The sequence below is a fragment of the Gossypium raimondii genome, chromosome 5 (genome assembly GCF_025698545.1).
Source record: "Gossypium raimondii isolate GPD5lz chromosome 5, ASM2569854v1, whole genome shotgun sequence".
NCBI lineage: Eukaryota > Viridiplantae > Streptophyta > Magnoliopsida > Malvales > Malvaceae > Gossypium > Gossypium raimondii.
Window position 1 is genome coordinate 44,218,397 of NC_068569.1, and position 24,310 is coordinate 44,242,706.

General features: G+C 31.3%; 1 non-coding gene across 1 annotated transcript; it reads left to right on the forward strand.

Annotated features, from left to right (window-relative positions):
- The first annotated feature begins 23,203 nt into the window (after positions 1 to 23,203).
- Positions 23,204 to 23,310, forward strand: LOC128041468 (small nucleolar RNA R71). Its single transcript, XR_008196489.1, has one exon. It is a non-coding gene; the product is annotated as a small nucleolar RNA R71 (small nucleolar RNA).
- The last annotated feature ends 1,000 nt before the right edge of the window (positions 23,311 to 24,310 follow it).

Here is a 24,310-nt window from a genome sequence, read left to right on the forward strand (position 1 = left end):
ACTTAAATAAGTGGGTGAATCATGAGTAATTATTGCTTGCTTGATCAATGAATATTTTGTAGAATTGAAAATGTGATGTCTTAGTCAATATTTCATGAAAATTGTTGGTTTTGTTAAACTTGCCTAATGAAAGCACCCGTTTAAATAAATAAGTTTGCTAATAGCTTGGTTAAGAGTGAAGATTCGGAAACGTGACCAAGTTGAGTAACCGAGATGAGGTGCTTGGGTTGTCATCTCATTTCAGGTCAAAAGGTTTGGTGACGAGCCGAAGCTTGTAACACTCCGCTAACCGAGCTGCCTTAAGAAAGGAGAAATAAATTGATTAGGGACATGTGAAATGGAGTAACCGGGATGAGGTGCTTGGGTTGTCATCTCGTTTCGAGTCAAAAGGTTTGATTATGTCTCAAATTCGTTAAAAATAAAAATTTAAATAAAAAGAATGTGTCAGGTTCAGTAATCGGGGTCAGGTGCTTGGGTTGTCATCTCACTTCGCGTCAAAAGACTTGACTACGTTTTAAAATAAATAAATAAATAAAATAATAAATAATATATAATATATATAAATGAAAGTATATATTGGGTATGATTGTTTCGCATGTTTGATTAAGCCTAAATCTAGTGAAATAGTTAAAATTGACATACCGTTCGAGATTTTATAAAAGGCTTATTGATTGAGTTTACCAATTGTTTAGTTTTTATTCACCTAATTGTTTGAAGTATGCTTGACTAGGAAAGGGGATTATGATTTTGAAAGGGATTGACGAATTATTTTTAGCGGATATCATGCTTGAGGACAATCATCGGCTAAGTAGGGGGAATTTGATAGCAAGATAAATTCATATTTTTAATGTATTTATTTTTGTCTAATTATCGTATAAAATGCTATTAAATTTGGATATTTTTTATCAGGAATGAAGTTGGTGTGCTGAATTCAAACTCTTACAAAAAGGGGCTAAATTGGAACAAAAAGTAAAGAGGAGGGCTTGATTGAAAGATTGAAGATTCAAAGATAACTGGATAAAAATTGAAGGGTTGAATATTTTTTAAAAAAGTGGCTGGAAAAAGATTGAAGGATTTTTTATATTGTTACAATTCTGTAATTAGTTTAAATTCTAGATTAAATTTGATTTTTAAAATTTGAAGTATTTAGAATTATTTAGTGATAATATTTAGGATTATTTACTAATAATATTTAGGAAAATTCTAGCTAAATTTTATCACTAAAAGTGTGTATAAATACCTAGTGGCTACAGCCAGTTGAACACACACTTTGCCTTTCGCATTTAATAAATTCTCTATTTTTTTCTCCCTTCCTGCGTGACCTTTCTATTATGTTGTTTCATTCTTTTTTTCTTTACTTTCAACTTTTGGTTTAATTATCTTCCAAGGCCCTTTCCCTTCCCACTTTCCACAATTCCACAAATATATTTTCAAAGCATGACTTTTTCCATGATTGACTAAACCCCTTTTAGCTTTAGCCCAGAAATTGCTCCAAGAAAACAATCGTGAGATACGATCCCGCTTAAAAAACCTTTCAAAACAATGTTTTCTATCTCTCTGGTATATGAGATAGTACAAATTCATCCCTTAAAGTTGATTCAGCTTCGATTCAAAAAATGCTCGTTGGGTTGGAGTTGTTTGGCGTACAGTTGGGAAGACGAATCGGTCGTGATATGTTTAAATTTCCGCGAACAAATTGGTGTGTTTAGGTGGGAAAAGCCAGTTGGATTCTATTAAGGGAGATAGAGATCAGATTTATGCGACCCACTCGGTTGAGGTCATTGATTTGAGTTGGGCTTTTCAGATCGCAAGGCTGTCGAAATCTTAAATTGCGAACATGTGTATTGCAGTTAGAAATTTGGCAAGAGTCAGTTTGCAGGTCGTACCGAGATTGACTACATAAGGAAAAGTTGGCGATCGAGACGTTCTTGGTTGCTATAACCAGCTTATTGCTTGGAAGGGAAATTCTATTTCAAGGATTGATTCAAGATCGGAGTACACCGAGGCTAAGGCTAAACTTAAAAAAATATTTTATTTATCCATTTATTTATTTTTCTTAAATTTATTTATTTTTTGCATTTTTGAATCTGTTTTATTTTACTTTTCTATTTTCTTCTTTTTTAATCTTAACCAATTTAAACCCCCCATTTTTATTTTTATTTTTAGCATTTCTACACATAGGTCGTGGGCACGACTATGACTGCAACATCGGTTCTAGTCAATGAAAAAGGCAAAATTAGATAGTCAGTCACTGTGGATTCGACCCTACTGCTTTATACTACTAATTATTGTTATTTTGTAATAGGATTTTATATTTGGTGGTTTCGACTCCCGTCACCGATTCAGGTAAGGTTAAAACTGGTGCTTCAATCAACATATGTTTCCATTTTTCAAAACTCTCTTGGCATTCATTGCTCCAAACAAACTGAATATTTTTGTGCAACAACTTTGTCATCGGCAAAGCTATCTTTGAAAATCCATTTACAAATCTTCTATAGTAACCAGCCAAACCAAGAAAACTACAAACCTCTGACACATTCCTCAGTGCTTTCCACTGAACAATGGTCTCAATCTTTTTCGAATCAACTCTAACTCCATTTACCGATTTAACATGTCCCAAAAACACAACTTCTGATAACCAAAATTCACACTTGCTAAGCTTTCCATATAAATGTTTCTCTCGTAGCACTTACAAAACAATTCTGAGGTGTTGCTCATGCTCGGATTCAGATTTTGAATAGATCAAGATGTCGTCAATGAAAACTACCACAGATTGATCCAAATATAGTTGGAAAGTACAGTTCATGAGATCCATGAATGCCGCTGGAGCATTAGTTAGCCCAAAAGGCATCACCAAAAATTCGTAGTGGCCATAACGCGTACGAAACGCCGTATTAGGTATGTCACTATCTTTCACTTTCAACTGATAGTAACCCGATCTCAAATTGATCTTAGAGAAGACAGAAGCTCATTTTAGTTGATCAAACAAGTCATCGATACGAGGAAGGGGATATCAATTCTTAATTGTCAACTTATTCAATTATCGATAGTCTATACAAAGTCACATCGAGCCATCTTTAATTTTAACAAATAACACTGGAGCTCCCAAGGCGATATACTAGGGAGTATAAAGCTGCGATCTAGTAAATCTTGCAATTGCACCTTCAATTCTTTTAGCTCTGTGGGTGTCATACGATAAGGAGACATGGACACCAGAGTTGTACCAGGAAACACTTCAATTGCAAATTCAACATCTCGATCTGGTGGTAATCCTGGTAATTCCTCGGGAAACACATCAGAAAATTCACAAACAGTATGAATCTTACTGCTCTGACTATCACTAGAATTCAAGTTGATAACATAGGCTAGAAAAGCTTTACAGCCTTGATTGAGAAGTTTATTAGCTCGAATTATCGAAATGATACGAGTTGACCCACTCGTTCGAATACCATTCACTTCAATTATGCTTCCGTCTTCACTCTGAACCAAAAATTTCTTTTTATGACGGTCCAAAATCACTCCATGTTCAGTAAGCCAATCCATTCCCAATATTAAATCAAACTCACCAAATGACATTATCAACAAATCAATAGGGAAGGTTATATTTTGTATTTCTAATGGACATTGTCTACACATCTGATCCACTATTAAGGACTGTCTCAAAAGACTTGACACAATTATCGATACTCTAGATGTCTTGGCTTTTAAACTTTTCGATTTTACTAACTCAGCATTAATATATTAGTGTGAAGATCCCGGGTCTATCAAAGCATAAACATGTTCTGAATGCAATAAAAAGATGCTTTCCACAACGTCGGTAGCATCACCATCCTCACATGTCCGTACAACATAAGCTCATGTTGGTGCTTTGGCCTCTTCCTGATGAGTAACAATATCACTTCCCTTTCTAGCACCACCTCTAGCAAAAGAACCACCGTGACTTGTTTCACTGCCCGTAGATATAGGCAAAGATCTCTAAGAAGAAACATGAGTAGCATTTTCATTCTTCTGACACTCTCGAGCAAAATGCTCCGTAGATCCACAGCAAAAACAAGCTCGCGTTAGCTTCCAACATTCACCACAGTGCTTTTTCCCACAATGTTTGCAATTCAGAATATCAATGTCCCTAGACGAACCTCACACACTACCTGTGGACACAGTCGGTTGTCGATCACAATTTCTATCAAATCTATTGGACTTAAAAGTCGATTTCCGGCCACCGCGAAATTCTTTGGTTCGTTTTGGTTGTGGATGCGAGCTAGAAGCTCCAAATCGCTTCCTAGAAGCGCGAGTAACCTTAGCCTTTTTATCAAGTCCCAAGGCTTGTTCTACCATCTTTGCTCGTTAAATATTTGAATTAAATATATGAATTTATTAAAAGGTTAATTTTTACCATATAAAAAAACATTTTTATATTTACATTTTTTTGAACAATACATTTACATTTTTTTGAACAATACATTTTAAATAATTTGCATGTACTCAATTTTATATGAGTACTATTGTTTTTATTTTTCCCAATGTTTGACTTAGTAATTCCTTTATTCTTTGAATAACGTTTTGTGAAAAAATATTATATTTTAACCTAACGAGCATAATTATGATTAAGGACAAAACAATTATAATATTTTGACCGATGAATATCAATATCACTCCCAAATTCAAAACATTGCTTTTTTAATACGTTGATTTGTTGATAAAATAAGATCCCTTTTAATCAAAATAATTAAATTAAATTAAATTAAATATATATAATCATGACAAATCATATTAATTCAACACCTTAAAAATTGAAGCGTATTATCACATTTTTACTCTTAAAGTTCGCAATTATTAAAATAAAATATAATAAATATAATAAATTATAAATAGATAAAAAATATTTACAATTTTATATTCAGACTGCCTCGATTGTCACTTGTCTTCTCAACCCATTTCCTCACCTTAGTTTACATCTCAAAATACTTTTTTATCATCGATGATAGACAAAGAGGGTGCATGTTCTAGGGAGGTCTACAGTGGATAAGCACAATAAATAGCTTCAGGGATCAAATAAATATTTTATAATTTTTAAGGTGTTGTAGTGTTAATGATGGTTATTGTGCAAAGAAAAAAATATTTTTAAATATTTTAATTAATTTTATAGTTTTATGCTTCTTATAATATTTAAATTTTTAATTAAATTTTAAATATTTTAAATAATTTTCTATATTTAAAATAATAACTTTAAATTTTTATATTTTTTCGCAATTTATATTTTTACAATTTATATATATTACTATTTTTGTAATTTTTCAATTATTTTAAAATTTATATAGCTTTTTCGTTTATAATCATTTTAATTTTTTGCAATTGAATATTTTTAATTAAAATATGCAATTTTTATGATTTTATATATAAAATACAAGTTTTTCCATGTGATAAAATCACGACGTCCCATGTGGTGAAAACAATCTAAAAAAATGTCTAATGTTTACTTTGTAATATTAACCGTTAGCTTTAACAGTCAAAAGACTTAATTGATTTTAATTCTAATATTCAAGGGCCCTATTAAGTGCAAAAAAAAGTTCAAGGGCTTAAATGATTTTTTTGGAAAAGTTTAGAGGTTTTTAAGACCCTTTAGCGTTTTAAAATTTTATTTACAATTTGGATTTGATAACGGATGCGTCCACTCTAAATTTGTAACAAATAATAATTTTAATATTTAAATTTGAATATAATTATAATCCGCAATAATTAAATCCAAAAAATTCAAAATTTTGCGGATATAATCCAAATTACCATTCCTAACAGCTAGGGTTTCTTCCTTAAAATTTTGAAATTTTTCATTAATATATTTATATGTATTTATATAATAAAATTAAATTGAATTGGTACCCTAAATATAAATTTTATATATTACGTTACGGGACACGTACAATGTGAGTGAAAAATATGTAAAATTATATTTATTAAAAGTCTATAAGAATTAAATGAAATTTTAATTGAAGTGGTAAAGTTGAAAGTCTAAATTGTAGTGCCTCAAGTTCAATATTATTTAATATGTTTTTATTTTATTTATATAAAATATATAAATAAAATAAAACATCCTCATAATGTATAGTTTATTTTGTAAAATATTAATTTTTGATAATTTTTAATTGAATTGGTATTTAATTGATCAATTCAATTTGAAACTTAAATAATAGTATTTATGTTTATGATTTAAATTGATAAATTACAAAAAAAATTAAAATATATAATTAGTATTCATAAATGACAAGTTACAATCATCTAAGCTTAATTTTATTTTCTAACTATTAGTTTTCTCAATTCAATCTTCAAATAATTATGCTAAAAATCAATCTTGTTTCCCTACTTTTGCTGTCATTATGTCTTTGTAGTGGTTTTCCTATTATGTTAAAAAAAAAAAAACTGTGGGTTCGATGGTTGATATTGTTCGGTTATTTATTTTACTTCTATTATTATGGTTTTAAACATATTTAATAAGTTGCTAATGATTTTTTTCATGTATATTGTTTTTAGTTTATATTTAGGGTCAGTTTTGATCGAATTAAGTAAAAAATTTCGAGTTAATCAAGTTAGCGAGTCTTATTTTATCATCCTAACTTGTTTTGAGATTTTTGAATCAAGTCGAATGAAATGAAATTCAAGTTGAGTTAAATTGAATTGAATCAAATTGAGAAAATCTGTTTGAGTTAAATTAAAAAATTTAAAAATTATATATGTCAAATTAAAATATTGTTACAAAGATAACTAATTCTAAGCTTAAGTCATTAATTACTTATTTAGGTCCCAAAATTATTATTTTATAATTTTTATAATTTTTTATATTCTTTAGGTTTTTAAAAATAAATAAATTTTTAAAATATAAATTTTAGATTTTTTATAAATATTTTAAAAATTTAAAATTATTTTGAATTTTTATAATTTTGTTAAGAGATTAATTTGCTTAATTTCAAATTTGACAAAAACCAAAGGGGTATTTACACCAATCTGTTATTCAAATTATTCGATTTATTCAATTTGTAACATTCAACTCGACTTAAACTCGAAACTCAAATTACTTATTCAAGTTGACTCGAAAAAATCGAATAACTCAATTCAATTAACTAGAAATTCAATTTCTTTTTGAATTTTTCAAATTAAATCGAGTTTTGCTCACTCCTCATTTATATTAGTGCAAATGAGAGTTTTATTCCTTTTATAAAGTGAATATTTGCTAGATTATTATTAAGAATGTGCAGTTATCACGGGCTAAAACTTTAGTCTAGCAAATTGCATAGCCTTAGGTAATTCATTTACTTCAAATTCGCCAGTCAACCTTGCTCCCAAAAGTGAAATTTCATAAAGGAAATTCTTTAAGGCGTCGAAATAAAGCGAAAGCAAACTCAAAGCGAATAAGCACAAAAGAATTGAAAAAACCACAATAAAGTAATGCACACAAGAATGTTTGAGTAAATGTTCTCAAATATTTTAATAACTATAAATAGAATGATTACAAATGAGGGGAAGACCTCTATTTTTAGTTGAGCTCTCCCGGATCAAACAATATAGTTTAAATTACATCGATAGTCAATATTCAAGCCTATCTACAATATGAAAGTCCTAAGGAATTCAAACTCTATACAATCTTATCCCTTAGGGTTTGCAATATTCACCATAGTAACTGTAGTTTTACTGAAATGTTTCGCTGGATTACCAAGGCTTCAAGTAAATGGATTTCTCTACATGTTTTACGAATCAGGCCAGTTCAAATGGGGTCAATTGAGCCACATTTAATCAATTGAATTAAATTAAATTAAATTATATCCACGATGTGAGTGAAAGGAAATTTATGTAAAAAATATTTTTGTAAAACTGATATAAAAATAAATAAAATTTTAGTTGAAATGGTAAACTTGACATTATGGAAGTTATAATGTCCTAAGCTCGAGATCGTGTGATCATTTTTCTAGATGTATTCTAAGTTTAAATTGATTTTTATAAATTTTATATATAAAAAAGTAAAAACGCGCTCATATTGATATTGATTAGAAGTACTTTGTAAAAAGAATGAATTTATAGTAATTTTCTAATTAAGTTGATATCCATTGATTCATGATATTAACTCAATTACGTATTTAAATATAATATAGATAAATTATTTTCTAAATTAAAAGAAAAAGCATACCATATATAATAAATATAAACATATATATAATTTATTTTAGTACTTATTCATAAATTATATGATTAGAAATAAGAACGAGGTGTTTTGTTACTGTGGATGCAAGTTGGGAGTATAATCAATAATGAGAGGAATGGTAAGCAGAGTCAATTGCCGAATTGGCAAAGGCGTGCACTGAATACTGCCTTTTTCTTTTTGTTTCTTTTAGTAATCCAAGTAAGATCCACGTCTTCAATTTCGTGTTCTACTTTTTACTCCTAAAATACAACTCTACAATTCCTCCCAACTTAGAGTGCAAAAATAGTGTGAATTGAATGATAATATATCTACATCGATTCAAAATTGAAGTAGCTTTTTTTATATATTTTATATAATTAATATTTTAATGGTTTTACTGTTAAATTTATCAATATAATTATATTTGTTATACATGTAAAATTTTTAACTTGTTTGATATCTCTATCATATCTATATAAAATGTATTTTAATATTTATTTAACGATAAAAGTTTTTTTACATAAAACAAATAGTTATAATTTTTAATTTATGTCAAATTTAACATACATGATTTATATAAATCAAATATGAAATATAAAGGTTGAATCGTTAAAATATTAATCATACAAAAATATATGAAAGATTGTAAAATTACTTTAGTTAAGCGGATCTCTCCGTACATATAAATATAATATTCAAGTTAAAATAAAAGTCCTATATTTTTCATACATTTGGGATTTATTTACTTTATTTTTATTTCATGAAATTTAGCCTCTCTATTTTTCGAATTTAAAAAGCAAGTCTAATTTTTAACATATTTTTTATCTCAAAATATAACACCAACAAATATAAGTGTGTTAACAATTTGACTTAAATTTTGAAATATGAAAAGTAGGGAGACTAAATTCTTGAAAGTAAAAATAAAATAAAACTAAATTCCAAATATATGAAGAGTACATGGACTTAGAGCATATTTTAATCTAATATTTATGATTATTTCTCACGTCTATTAATTTATTTAACATTTAAAGAATTTGATATTCTTAAAGGAATTTATGAATTTAATAAATTCATTTTATACTTTCGAATATATATTATATTAAAATCCAACTAATTGATTTAATGCATTTCATGTTAGTAGTTTATAATGTTGGTAGATAATAATATTTTATTAGTTAGAAATGTCTAATAAATTATAATTATTAACAAATAACTATGTTGTAAAAGCGTACATTTTGTACGTAAAATTGTCTTATAAAGACATAACTTTATATAAAATTATTTTGTAAAACAATATAATCTTATGAAAGGGTATCTCATTAAAAAATGTCCCTATGAAAGGGTATCTTGTGGAAATATACACTTTTTGAATGCTTATATAAAAGACTTTTCTATTAGTCATTACGGTTTTGCTAGGAGTGTTAAGGGCTTTATTGTATATTAGAGGCTTTGTTGTACACTTTCAAAGCCGTAACAATGATAGGATAAAAAATCGCCAACGACATTTTTAGTGACGGATAAGCGTCACTGTAGATTGGGAGGTGCATCGATAAGGTTTATACCAACATTATCTATAGTAACTTTATATCCTTCGTGGAGGTAGATCTCATTTATCTGCTTGATTTAAGCCTATAGTGACGGGTATTTTTTTCTATATGTATGTGAAAGAAAGAAAGAATAAATTATTAAAGTGCTAGTACCTATTTGGTTTTAGAATGGAAATTCCCGTTGCTTCCAACAAATTTGGATTTGAAGGTAATTGTTGCTTTCAACAATGAATCTTGAATTTTAAATGTTTAAGAGTTATTCATTTGGTTGATTAAACAACCGAATGGTGATGTAACAATGTATTCTTTCAATAGATTTAGTGTTGAATAGTGTTGGCTACCAAAAAGTGATGTGATTTATTAATGCATTCTATATATATTTATGTTTGGTTTAAAGTTGGAATTATTATTATTTTATATCAAATGGTTGCTATGCTAGTAATATTTCACTAAAGGTGGATAGTTGAGAGGCCTCTTAGTTATGTGAAAATAATTTTAAGATGAATGAAAGAGCATATTGATATATGATATTTTGAATGTTAACTTAAACATTTTAGTAAAAGAAAGTACATTTTGCATGTATTGGATGCGTTGATTTCTTAAGAATTTAAAAAAAAAAAAAAAGTATTATACATACCACCATAGTGTAGTAAGGCTATCGTGTTAAAGAAAAAGTCACTGAGTTTGTTTTCTAAAGAATTAATGTAATTGGCTTCTTTATTCATTTATCCAACCTCAAGTTGGATTAAAGTTATGGAAATGGAATGATTGAAACTATACTAATGTGAATGAGTTGTGGTCACAATTGGTGCCAACTATCCTGAGAAAAGGGAAAATGTCCAAAAGGCATTTTGTAAAATAGACATATGGATAGTTAGCCTATGAATTGATTATATATTAGAGATTTAATATCTAATTTATAATAATAATGTGAGAAAATATTTTTCTTGTTTAGTACTACTACAATTAGAATGAGTTTCAACTCAATTGTTAGACACTCAACTTTTAATTAAAACCCCTAATTTTAAAGTTCAATAGGTAAAAATAAGTTACCGTTATGTATCTATGATGCACTAGTAAAACTCATTTTAAAAACAAGTTTAATTGAAACTAATGTGGTCCACTGGGTATAAAAGATGAGTTTAATTACTCTTAAGGGAGTTCAATGTTTATTATATAAATGTCTAAAGTAATGGAGACATTAAAGGAACTCTACCTATATAAACATAAGAAGTGGTGCCGCTTTAACAAGTAGAGGTGGGATCTCTCTTGTAAATGTTTATTATAAATAGAATAAGCATATGGCCATATTAGTGCTAAAAGTGAGCAACCTCTTATAAGAATATAAATGAATATTATGTGTGGTGAATTTCAACTTCTAATACTAAGAGTTGTGGTTCAATCTTCGGACACCAACAACTTCATTAGAACTTTGAGATATCTGCTAATTCATGGTTCAAATCGAAAGATACCATCTTGTATGCATAATATTTGTTTGTGTGAAAAACCTTAAAGTAAATTACCAACATTTTAAACTAAATGGGGATTGTTAGTAGTTTATATTTTGGTAGATAATAATACTTTATTACCTAGAAAAGTCTAATAAATTATAATTATTAATGAATAGTTGTGTTGTAAAGACGTATCTTTTGTACGTAAAGCGCCTTATAAAGATATAACTTTATGTAAAGTTATTTTAGAAAACAACATAATCTTATAAAAGGGTATTTTATTAAAAAAACGTCCCTATGTAAGGGTATACCTATTGAATTCTTGTACAAAAACTTTTCTATTAGTCTTTTTATGGTTCTCCTTGGAGTGTTGATGGTTTTGTTCTATTTTAGAGGCATTTTAAAGTCTTAAAATTATTTTAAAAATCAAATAGAAAATTGAAATAAAAAAATAAAATAATGTTGTTAAAATAAAATGGTGTTAATATTTTAACAACATTATTTTTTCTTGTTTCAATTTTATGGTTTAATTTTTATATATTTCGTTATTATAATTTACTAGCATTTACTAAAAAGAAATAACTTTAATTTTAATTATATTAAATTATTATTTAAAAATTTAAAATAACATTAAAACTAAATTAAATTATAGAAAATATGAAATAAATTATATACAATAAAAATATTTTAAGATTCGAAAAACAGCCTGACACAAAAATAACATGAAATAATGCAAATCAGTTCTTGATTGATTCTAACGAATAATATTATTTAATATTAAAAGAAATTTAAAATATCTTTATATTATAAGTTTTTATCCGAAAGGATGTGGATCTTAAGTCGTTCATGAATAAACTTACAGGTCATTTTATAATTATATACTAAATAAAAATAAAAATAAAAATAATTATGTAAAAATCTAATTACTAAGGTTTTTAAAGTAATTTTAGAAAAGTAAAAGGAAGGAAGATAAAATAAATTTTCTCTAAATCCATCGTTTAAAAACAAAACAAAATTAAAAACTTTTTGTTTGTATGAATAAAATTCGAGCCATAAATAGTCATATAAATAAATGTATGCATTAACCATTTCAATTATATCATTTAAAATTAAAATAAAATAATTAATAAATGTAATTGTTATTTGTACAATTTTTATATCAAAATTTATGGTTTAATATAGAAACAATATTAGGTAGCGTTTGAAACCTTGGATTTTAGAATTAGATTTAGATTTTAAAAGTAGGGTAAATTGAGTTGTAAAACTTTAAAAAATATAGCATTCATAGGGGGTGAGTAATCGGTTAGTTCGGTGTAAAAAAATCGAAAAATAACCAAACTAACTTCCCCATTTTATGAAATCAAAATCGAACCAATTTTGGGCCAAAATAAAAAAGATTGACTTGAGTTTATGACAATCGGTTCGATCGGCTGACCGACCAAACCGACAAATATGATAAAATGATGGTAACAATTGGAAAATATAACTATTGGTTTTTAAGTTCTAAAGCACATAGTAACTTACAACCGAATACCAAACTACAAATAGATAAAGGAAAAACAAATATTACAACTTAAAAGAACACCAAATTCAAGTTCAAAAAGAGGCAGCACCCATAAAAAGCCACAAAATCACAGTCCAACATAAAAAGTTTACCACAAAAACCAAGCAACCAATGGCAAACTAGTATCTAACGGTTCATTATCCAACATAGTGCAACCATAAATGACCTACAAAGAAAACAAAAAAGAAAATTATAGTAAAAACTAAATATTTCCCATCGCAGCAGCTTATTACAAAATGTATACAAATCTCAATGTTCAAACCATTAATTTCTGTCCATTGGCATTGCTACTCAATGACAAGGTCTAATGCACGTTTCGACAAATCCAAAGAAAATATTTAAAGTAACGTAAATAAATAAGTAATATTTGAAATAAATCAATGACGTAAATAAAATTATAAAGTATTAATTTCTTACCCAAATCAAATTTATCAAGTTGGCAAACATTAATTTCAGGTTCAAACATGTCCGAAGAAGAAGAATAACCACCACGTAGCGAATTTTGAGCATAAATAAGGGCTTGTACAATCCTAGGAGTTAAAAAGAACTCCTATATACATCAAGCATATGACCACTGGTGCTAAAAGCCAATTCAAAAGCCACGGTAGAAATTGGAGTTGCCAACACATCATGAACCATGTTTGAGAGGATAGGGTATTTATGGCTATTGAGTTTTCTGTTAGATTTGATGCCCCAAGTGCAGTATATTTATTTGTAAACTTGTAATTTTTTTTAAATAGATTGGTTAATAAAACAAATTCATTGATTACACTAATATACTTTGTATGGTTATCCTTATGTGATTTTTGCACGCAAAGCAAAATAAAAGCAAATGTTGCTCATTGGTTGTCTAATGTTCAAACTAATACTAAGTAGTATTATATGATCGGATAGTAATATGGAAAGGCAACTTACATTAGTAGATGAACCTAAACATATCCTTAGTCAAATCGGAAATGAACAAATCGATTGAGAGACTAATATGTCGTCTATCAAGTCCAACTGGAGAGATGTTCTGTTTTGGGCATCGGAGCAGATGACTACCAGCTAGAAACATAGATGTCACTGACTTGACTAAAAGTACATTGGACTGAACTCAAGAAGAATAGATTCTGAATTCATTTATGGATTTAGTCACTTGCGACATTCATAGTGTGGTGTCGCGTGTGAATATGATATGTGAATTGTGCAAGTATACACATCAAATCAAGTAATAAAGTGATAAGTGAGTTTGTCTCCGCAGGGATCAGATCAAGTATAGAAATGGTCAAGTTATGATAATGATTAATGTTATGGCAAAACCGAGTTAAGTAAGTAGTGATAAATTAAAATAATAAGGATGAATGTGAGATGTATACTGACTAATGTTAGAAAATGCTAAGGCAAAGCAAGAGTAAAAATGCAGTGGCAATTACGAGAATGATGACGTGACTATTAATAATTAAATGAACAGATAAAAAACTAAGTATGCTATGACAAAGATTCTATGGCAAAGATAAGGGTTACACGATGTCGAGTGGGGAAGGTCGGGATTACTAATAATTTACTTTTCCTGCCAGCAATGGCTCAAGAAAATCATACTTAACCTACTGTTCAGAAGAATTCTAAAGTGGTCTGCTTCTTTCGAGAGCAGAAACCTCAAGTTACCTTGCTTGTGTCTATAGGCCTTTAATATGGTACTCTACACTGTTTCCTTCTATATGAATGCTGCTCTATGTCTAGATTCTACTACAAGTATCTATCGAGTACTTGTTCATATCATTCAACCACAGTCTAACTAATCTAACCTTTTCAGACTTTAGATTAATTTATAAGGGTATGCTACACAGTCGACTATGTCTAGGGATTGCTCTCATAAATTTTAAAGAATAAAACAATTAAATGAAATAGTAAAATAATTCAAATTTATACTACAACCATTAAAGACACTTAAAGTTTTATCAATAATCCCAACCCTATGAGATTTAGCTCATAGGTTGGCAAATAAAATTCAAATCAAACATTGTTTTCATCACTGTAATTCACGAAGGAACATATTAAAAATAATGGAAGAACGTTGGGAAGACAACGTTCGCTTGTCCAATCCCTACTCCAGTTCGCAATGTCCTGAGGTGGCTGAGAGGGGATGCCTTCACTTTTCCTCTTTCTGTCTCTATTCAGCCGCTACCTTTTGTTTCACCTAAGGATCTTTTCCTCCTGTTCGTCTTTAGGGTTTCCTCATTTTCTTCTTTTTAAATTATTTTTTTCCCTTTTTAAGATAATTCCAACAACCCAAGTTTTATCTTCTCCTCTTTTCTAGGCAGATTTATCTGGTACAAGTTGAGTTGGGTTGAAACTGATATGCGTTGAATGCTGACTAGACACCTTCCTGGCATTTCCATGGCATACGAGTTGGCAATCTGACCACCCTTTTGCTCCGGCAAAACTTCACTCTTTTATTTCTTATTCCTCATCATGCACCTGCCAGTACCACAAAACTGCACTTCCACGAGCAAGTAAAACTACCTAATATTTAAATGGAACCCAATTTCTAATGCAATGCTAAAAATACTAATAAAATGTCCTAAAATGTAACTAGATGTACTTAAGTACATACAATTAACTAGGTCCAAATGCATGAAATATGATTCTTTCCAAGAGTTATCACACCCCCAAACCTTAGTTATTGCTTGTCCTCATGCAAAATATGCATGCATGCATAAATGCCAACATTTTGCCAGCGCACTAAACTAACTCATATTGCCAGAATATTCGAAGAACAACAAGTACATTAGTTCTCAGCAATCTCCTTTTTCCTAAAACTCGTTCGAGTGTCAAAAGGTTCCTCAATAAAGATAGTGCAAAAATTTCTCCCTAAACACAGAATCTCCTAAGTACTCATGTATTCTCTCTTTTGGACTATAACAACCATCTTCTAATTTACTTAGTTCATTTATTACCAAAACATAAATTACTTGCTTTAAGCCTACTCAAAATATATTAATCATAGTTATGCTTTTTTTAATGGTATTATTATTAGGGTATTTAGCATGTTACAAAATTCTTTGACTTAACAATCACAGTGGAGCATACACCGAATTGTTGAGTACTTAATCATGTCACAATTTAAACCAAAAGTCACCCATGAAACTCAAAATTTTGACTAAAAAGATGGATGGAGCATACAACTACATCCTTAGCTACTCAGTCCTTTTTGCTACAGCGGAGTGCCCCTAATTTTATTTCCATGAAAACCACTCTTGCTTAAACTCACCTTTCTAATCAACAGCATGATGGAGCAAACAAAGAGATACTGGCCTACTTGGCAATTCTAAACATTGTAGTGCCTACTATCCTTTATTTAAATAATGTTGTGGCAATATAACTAATGCTTGGCTTTAAAAATCCCTAAGTTTATTAAAAGATACTTACTATATCCCCCAAAAAAAAAAACAAACATACTGAGTATAAGACATCATATTTTTAAGAATTAATTTTCAAGCATCTTAACCTAAGTTAAATTCACCCAATCCACTATCACATGTTCTAGGTATATCGAAAAATGTAAACTCATCATTGAACATCATAAGTATAAATTGTATTTCTTATAGACAAAATAGTACTTCGAAGGTTACAATACAATGGTAAAACATCTATATTATATAAAATGTAACCTAAATTCACAATACACCCCCAAATCTAAGGAATGCATTATCCTCAATGCATGTGCATGTAATAAAAATATAGCTATGGATAGACAAATGTCATGGCAAAAATGAAATGAAATGCATGATCATCAAAAGAAAAAAAAACTTTTCTAGTTTGGACTGTATTGTAGGTGCTTTATTCAATTCTTCGTGTGGACTTGCGGGCACTAACCTTGTACCTCATCTTCCTTTTCATGGAGTTTATATCTTCGCCTTCCTTATCGGTCTCCGTGAGATCATTGATCAACTGATCAATTGCACGATCTGTGCAGTCATAGAGGCTGGTGGAGATAGTGGTACAGGAGTTTTACCTTTTCTAGTGGCAAGAGTTGTAGTAGTAGTAGGGTCATTATGTCCTTCATTTCCTTCTTTATCCTTCCCAAGCTCAACGGATGTTGACTTCTCGATTTCCTCAGTAGCTTGTCTAACATCAGTATTAGTCTCTTCATTTACCGAGTCAGCTCTGGCAGTAGTTGGAGCTGGTTTTGCTTTCGTCTCAGCAGAAAAGAGCAAAATCGTGGGGAAGACAGGAAATTCTGGCATTGGCTTCGAAAAATTCTTTTGCAGAGATTGCTTAACTACCAAATCCCTATCCCTCACATTTAACCAGTACTAAGCCTACTGCTCTTTAGCCTGGACTAACTCTTAGTTAGTTGGTACTACTGACTTTCAAATAGGGACATCTTTTTTGCTCTAGTTGTTTTAGGGAATTCAATATTTGCTGGTCGAATGAGACTCGAGTGACTGAAGGTGCTACCGTAGGAATGCACGTGGCAGTAGAAGCCTGACTCTGTTGAGTTACCAAGACAGTGTGACTGCCTTGGAGCTTGGCAAAAATTACCCTTGTTAGTCCACCCTGATTAGGGGTAATATCTTCATTATCAGTAAGAGGAACATTAGTGGTCATACATAATGCAATAATGAGAGAAGGAAAATTTAAACTTCCAACATTCTTCTCAGTACAACGATGGACTTCTTGAAAGATGATCCTTCCCACATTAATCATTCTTCCTTTTATAATAGGATGCAACAAAAGCATACTTTCCTTGAAATGGTGGTATTGTGCATGGATGACATAAGTCAACTTTTTCAAGAAATGATACCACACCTTCCCAATCAGTTTCAGTGAAGCCTTTTCAACAGTATAGCATTCCTAACTAGAGACAATCCATTGTGTGCCCTCGACACATAAATCCTTCAAAAATCATGTCAAACCCTCAGTTGTGACGTTATTCGCAAACTCGGTATGTTCAATTTATTCCTCTCTAAGACCAAATTGGGCATTTATACAAACCTTATCAAACGGTACAAAAGTGCCTCGCGCATGGATGAAAGGAGAATCAGGGGAGTTCACATGGGCATAAAACTCCCTAACTACTTTGCCCAAAATATACTTTAGGTGCAAACAGAAAATGCCCTACCCATGTTGCTCTACTATCGATGATACAAACTCGTTATATCCCATATGGGGTTCATCCTTAAACAAGAATCCCTGCTCAAAATAAAAGGGATGCTTTAGAATATTATTTGAGTACCTTGTGGTTACAGCAGAGTTGAAGAATGTATTTGGTTAGGAAGCGCCAGTGCTCGATGATTCAGCAATTTTAGAAGCATTCTTGACTATAGCCATTAAGAAAGAATAAAGAGAAATCTTTGAGAGATGTAGTGTAAAGAAAATAGAGTAGAGGTTAAAGATAAAGAAATCATAAATGTGGGAGCTTTATGAGAAATGTAAATTGTGAATAGTTGGGGAGAGGTAAATAATGGGGTTAATGATGATAATTCTAGGGAAGATGAAATGTGCTAGGGAAGTTTGTGACTTGGAGAGAAGAAAAGAAACAATTTTTTTTGGAGGGGGGAGAAAAGATAAAATGACCTACCCCTATAATATAGGTTGTCTTCCTAAGGTTTCCCAAAAAAATTACTAGGTTAATCTACACAAGAAATCTCTTATTTGCACTTTCCTACCCGGTCAACCCTTGATAATTTAACACCTCATCATCCAGTTTGTCATGACATAATGCTCCTCTATAACGCTACGAAAATCATCCTCCCAGTACACACTAATAAGTTTGATTCTTTTATCATGCCTTTCAAAAATTACACTAATATATAAAAAAAATAAAAATAAAACGACACGAAATAAAAAATTTGGACATAACTAACTAACATAACTAACTAAAAATATGAATTTAAAGTAAAATAAATAAATAAAATAAAATAAAAAATTGTTAACTCAAGCATTTTGAAGGTCGATGCTTTGCTTGTCACAGTCCACATGAGCACCCCAGTAGTGCTTCAAGCATTGACCATTGACTTTGAATGTAACACCCATTTTCATGTCTTTGATAATAACAACTCCATGTGAGAATCTTGAACTACTTCAAAAGATCCTGACCAGCGAGATTTCTATTTGTTAGGGAACAATTTGAGTCTAGAATTAAACAATAATACATGATGTCCTAGTTCAAATTGTCTTGGCATAATTTTATTATCATGCCATCGCTTGGTCTTTGCCTTGTATAGTTTAGCATTTTTATATGCTTGTGCCAGAAACTCTTCTATTTCATTCAAATCTAACAACCTTTTATTGCCAGTAGTAGCCCAGTCCATGTTCAGTTTCTTGATAGCTTAAAATGCTTTGTTCTCAAGCTTAACAGGTAAGTGACATGGCTTCCCATAAACAAGTTTAAAAGGCGACATCCCTAATGGTGTTTTAAACGCAGTTCGATAGGCCCACAAAGCTTCATCCAGTTTGGTGGACCAATACTTACGAGATGGATTCACCACTTTTTCCAAAATTTGTTTAATTTCTCTATTAGAAATCTCAACTTGTCCAATTGTCTGGGGATGATATGCCGTAGCAATCTTATGATTCACCCATACCTGCATAAGGCATTGGCCACTAGTTTACGATCAAAATGGGATCCTTCATCGCTGATAATGACTCTAGGTGTACCAAATCTTGGAAAAATGTTCTTATGTAGGAACTTCGTTATTGACTTAGTAGTATTAGTAGTTAGGGCTATCGCTTCTACCAATTTAGAAACATAATCTACCACCAAAAGTATATATAATTTGCCTACTAACAGTGGAAATGGACCCATAAAGTCTATTCCCCATACATTAAATAACTCAACCTCCAGTATACTTTGTAGCGACATTTCATGTCTCTTAGATAAGTTCTTCGTTCTTTGACAACGGTCACACAATTGACAAAATTCATGAGCATCTTTGAATAGATTTGGCCAATAGAATCTCGACTGAAGTACTTGAGCAGTAATTCTCATTCCTCCAAAATGTCCTCCATAAGGAGCTGAATGACAATGCTACGAAATACTGTGTATTTCATCATCAGGGACACACTTTCGAATGATTTGATCAGCACAATGTTTAAAAAAGAAGGGTTCATCCCAATAATATTGCTTAGCATCATGAAGAATTTTTTGCCTTTTGTGGGTGTTTAAATTGGGCGGCATCACACCACTTACCAAGAAATTCACTATGTCGGCATACCAAGGTAATGCCTTGGCAACTAACAATTTTTCATTTGGAAAATCTTCTTTAATAAAGTTATCACTGCCATCTTCATTACCCAATTTTAACCTTGACAAATGATCAGTCACTTAGTTTTTAGTTCCCTTTCGATCCCGAATCTCTAAGTCAAACTCTTGTAGTAACAATATCCACATAATCAATCTCAACTTGGCATCTTTCTTAAGCACCAAGTACTTAATAGCCGAGTGGTATGTGTAAATTGTGACATTGGTACTCACTAGATAAGGCAAAATTTATCGAACATGAACACCACATCTAACAACTCTTTTTCTGTAGTGGTAAATTAAGTTGTGCGTCTGTTAGAGTTCTGCTAGCATAATATATTGCATGCAGTATTTTGTTTCTCCTCTGCCCCAAACTGCTCCCATGGCATAGTCACTAGATCGCACATGAGTTCGAATGGTAAGGTCCATTCTGGAGCTACTACAATTGGTGTTGCTACCAGTCTTTTCTTTAATTCATTAAAAGCCACCAAACAATGTTCATCAAAATTGAAGGATCTATCTTACTCCAGTAGTGTGCACAAAGGTTTAGATAAATTCGAAAAATCCTTAATGAATCTTCTATAAAATCCTGCATGACCTAGAAAACTTCTAACACCATTGACATTGGCGGGATGTGGAAATTTTTCTATTACTTCAATTTTTACTGTCTACTTCAATTTCTCGCTGTGATATCCTATGCCCTAAGACAATTTCTTAACGAACCATGAAGTGAGATTTTTCCCAGCTCAAGACAATATTTCTTTTTCACAACGGCACAAAATTGATTCTAGATTTTTCAAAAAATCTTCAAAATGTTGCTAAATACAGAGAAATCATTCATGAAAACTTCAAGGAAATTCTCTATCATATTCGAGAATATGACCATCATACAATGTTGAAAAGTTTTCGGGGCATTACATAATCTGAACGACATCTGTTTAAACGCAAAAGTACCATATGAACACGTGAAAGTTATTTTCTCTTGGTCATTGGGAGCTATGGTAATTTGTTTATTCCTTGAATAACCGTCCAAAAAATAGTAGAAAGCTGTCCTTGCTAACCTGTCCAACATCTGATCAATAAATGGCAAAGGGAAATGGTTCTTCCTAGTTGCCTTGTTAAGCTTCGATAATCCATGCACACTCTTCATCAAGTGACCGTGCGAGTTGGTATGAGCTCATTATTATCATTGCTAACCACTGTGACGCCTCCTTTCTTAGGGACACATTGTAAAGGGCTTACCCACAAGCTACTTGAGATTGGGTAAATAATGTCAGCATCAAGCCACTTGATAATCTATTTCTTAACAACTTCTTTCATTATCATATTCAATCTTCTCTGCTGTTCAATAGACTTGCTGTGGCAATCCTCTAACAAGATTTTATGCATGCAAAACGTAGGACTAATTCCCTTTATACCAGCAAGGGGCCATCTTAATGCCTTTTTAAATCATCAAGGACTTCCAACAACTTGACCTCTTGTTCAGATGTCAATTCCACAGAAATCACAAATGATAAGGTGTTATCTCCCAAGTATTCATATTTTAAATGTTGCGGCAAAGGTTTCAACTCCAATGTAGGAGGTTCCTCTATAAAAGGTTTAGGAGGCTTGAATGAATGATTCGATAGATCCAAAGAGTCAAACTTTTTCCTCGACCACTCTACTATCTATTTGGCTTCCATGAATTCACCGAGTTCTTCTAAACTTACTTTGTCAATCCTTTCTAGTGAGTCTTCGTTAATATCAGAATTATTGTGGCAAAGTTTGGTGAATTCCTCTACTACTGTTTCTATCAAACCAATGGTGTGGCATTCTTCATTTTCGTCTACACATTTCAAAGCATCAAAAACATTAAAAGTAACATGTTGATCATTTACCCTTATGGTCAGTTCACCTTTTTGTACATCAATTAGAGTTCTGCTTGTAGTAAGAAAAGGTCTTCCAAGAATAATTGACACGTTTTGATTAGCTTCAAATTATAAAATGAGAAAATCAGCACGAAAGATAAATTTATCTACTCTTACCAGCACATCCTCAATTTTACCTTTTGGATGGACATAGGATTGATCAACTAATTGCAAAGTCACCGTAGTAGGTCTTGCTTTCCCAAGTCCTATCTTCTTGAAAATAAACATTGGCATTAGATTTATACTCGCTCCTAAATCACATAATGCCTTACCAACATAGTAATTTCCAATTGAACAGGGGATAGTGAAACTTCTTAGATTTTTTAGCTTCGGAGGTAGTTTATTCATCAACATTGCTGTGCACCCTTTAGTGAGAGCAAAAGTTTCAAACTCTCCTAATCTGCACTTCATTAACAATATGTCTTTAACATTTCTCTGTGTACCCTTTTCAAGTGTTATCTGTTGTTTAGTAGGTTTTGAGATCTTTTCATGATTGCGACTGGATTTTTCTTCCTCTATTGTGGCATCTTAAACAACTTTATCCAACTGAGTCCCACTTTTAAGAGTGATGGCCTTGTACCGCTCCTTCCCTCGGGTTCTCGAATTTTCAGTATCACTTAGCAATGCTTCTTATGGTCTTAAATTTAAAGTGTTCGCTATTTGCCCCACTTGATTTTCAAGAGCTCAGAGAGGCGCAGCTTGACTTTAAATCACAACATCATTTTTGGCCATATACTTCTTCAACAAAGATTTAATATAATTAGAAGATGATACCTGACCTTGTAGAGCATTTTCCCTTGACATAGGATGATTATAACAGGGCAGTGCATTGTGAATATTTTATCTTGGAACATTGTGTGGACTCCCCGCACCTTGATTATTCCAACTAAAATTCGGATGCTGCTTCCACCTTGGATTGTAAGTATTGGAATAGAGATTATTATTTCGGTTAAAATTACCCATGTAGTATGCCGATGCTGGGTTTGATAGGCATTCATCAAACACATAATCTTTCCCACAATAAACGAATGACAGTTCGGTTGAGTTCATCTCCTGAGTTGCAGTGGGCTTCTTCATTGTTTTGATCATATTAACTAAAGAAGATACCTGGGCTATCAACGAAGTAATTACATCGAGCTCCATGGTACCAACAACTCTCTTATACGTCCCAACTCTTGTGGTAAGGTACTAATAGTCATTGTTGGCAATCTTTTCCAAAATCTCATATACTTCATTGTAAGATTTATCCAATAATGTACCATTGGTAGATGCATCAATTACCATTCGCGTATATGCATTCAACCCATTATAGAATATTTCCATTTGAGTCCAGTGCTGAAATCCATGCATCGAACATTTTCGAATTAAATCTTTAGATCGTTCCTCAGCTTCATATAATGTTTCATCCTCTAACTTTCAAAAATACGTGATGTCATTTCTATGCTTGGCATTCATATTTGGTGGATTATACCGTAGCAAAAACCTCTGGAAAAGATCATTCCATGATGTCACTATTCTCGAAGGTAAAACATTTAGCCATGCTCTCGCACGATCTCTTAAAGCACAGGGCATCTTCAAGAACACCCTATTACCTAAACGAGTCACAAACTTCTAGGAAAAGTCATAAATGCAATCTTGGATCTTCAGTGGGCAGTCCACCAAACTGTCTTACTATTTGTAACATCTGAAACATTACCGATTCCAGTTCAAAATGCTGAGCCTGTATTTGTGTTCTGACCATCCCTGGATTTAGGTCACCCAAAATTGGCACAACATGCTCTCGGGTTGGTCTATCTCAGTCATCTATCACCTGACGAACAGGAGGATTAACATCCTAACCATTTGGATTATCGTTGAGACAGGGATCATTCCCGTTTCTGGCTATTTTTCTCAATTTTTTTCTCCTTCTTCGCAAAGTTCTTTCGATCTCTGGGTCAAAAGGATACTCATTGTTAGCAGGAATGCCTATTCTCATACACTACTAACAAACTTGTAGAAATTAGAATTGACAACCCTAGGAAGTAATCTAGGTAGATAGGTCGAAGGGATAAGTATATCGAGCACCTCATAATTTATCTCGATTTAAACTACGAGGTCAAGAGATAAGTGGTTTTTTATTAATTAATCAGTTAGAGGCTTAGAGGTAATAATTGGTTAGTTATTAGCTAATTATCTAAAACTCAAGTTTTGAAGTTCATTACAAATACTGAAGTGAGTTAATCTTCTACCTGTTATTCAAGATTTCTTTAATTATTTATTTATTTTCAATAATTTTAGTTTATTTTATGATCTTAAAATTTACTATTATTTGTTGTAATATAATTTTCAGTTATTACTATTTAGACCCATTACTGTAGAAAAAAATATCAAGTTTAGTCCATCATTCCTTGGGTATGATCCGCGAAATATTTTCTGTACCCCATTGTACAATACTATATTACAATTT